The following is a 1,106-nucleotide window of genomic DNA, read 5'->3' as shown; positions in this document are numbered from 1 at the left end:
TGCTGGTAGTACGAGTGGACGGGACTTCCCGGTACTGCTAACAAGTGGTACTGGAGGCGACGTGGAGGGTGACTAGCGGCGGCGAGCAGCAGCCTCACGAGTAGCAGCGTGCTGGTGCGCACTTTGGATGGTGGCTCTAGCGAGTCCGTCGGGTTTGATCAGTCTGACGACGAGCTCTGCGACGGCAGGCACGGTGGGCGGCGTGACGGTGAGCACTGGTGGCAGCACGGGTGGCAACGGCGGGTCTGTGCTCTTGAAGGTTGGCACGGGCAGCTGCGGCGCTGGTGGGTCGATCTCGCTGCGATCTGGCGACACCCACACCGGTACGGGAACAGCAACTGGCACTGTGGGCGGATCCATTTCGCTGAGTGGAGGCAGCGGCATGACGAGTGGCGGGTCGATCTCGCTGCAGAGCGGCGCGGGTCTGAAGTCATCTAGCGGTGACATCTCGCTGACGACTCCGGACGCTGCGGTGACAAGCGGTGTGAGTGGCAGTCTGCGTCTGACGAGCGGTGCGAGTCGTGTGGGCGACAGTGGATTGGTGTCTGTGAGCACAGGGGTATCAACAGGCGGTCACGGCGGGTCGATCTCTTTGTCTGTGGGCGGTGGCGACACGTTGTCGGGTGGTGCTCTCTGGCTGACGGCGGGCGACACGACGGCTCCGACGTCCACGACGAGTGGGACGGGAGGCTCGGTGAGTGTGTTGAGTGGCCGCAGCGTGGGAAGCACGAGCGGCTCAATTTCGCTGAGTACGGCTACGGGCGGCACGTCTGGTCAATCTGGCGTGTTGAGCTTCAGTAGTGGTAGCGCGACTGCCGGGTCTTCCGGGAACCTACTGCTGAATAGTGGCGCGAGCACGGGCGGCAATGGCGGCTCCGTGTTGGTGAGCGTGGGCGAAGGCCATGTGGGCACTGGTGGTAAAGTGTCTATCACGGCCGGACTGAGTTCTTCGACGACGGCAGGGTCTACTGGTGGCTTGATCGAGCTGGTAGGTGGCCAAGGTGCGCTGACCGGTGGGTCTATCAGTGTGGGTAGCGGCGCTGCATCTGGCACGACCAGTACGAGCAAGACAAGTGGCGGCGTGTCCTTGTGGAGTGCTTCGTCTG

The sequence above is a fragment of the Phytophthora infestans genome, genomic scaffold (genome assembly GCF_000142945.1).
Source record: "Phytophthora infestans T30-4 supercont1.162 genomic scaffold, whole genome shotgun sequence".
Lineage (NCBI taxonomy): Eukaryota > Oomycota > Peronosporomycetes > Peronosporales > Peronosporaceae > Phytophthora > Phytophthora infestans.
Note: the sequence above shows the minus strand (reverse complement) of the source record.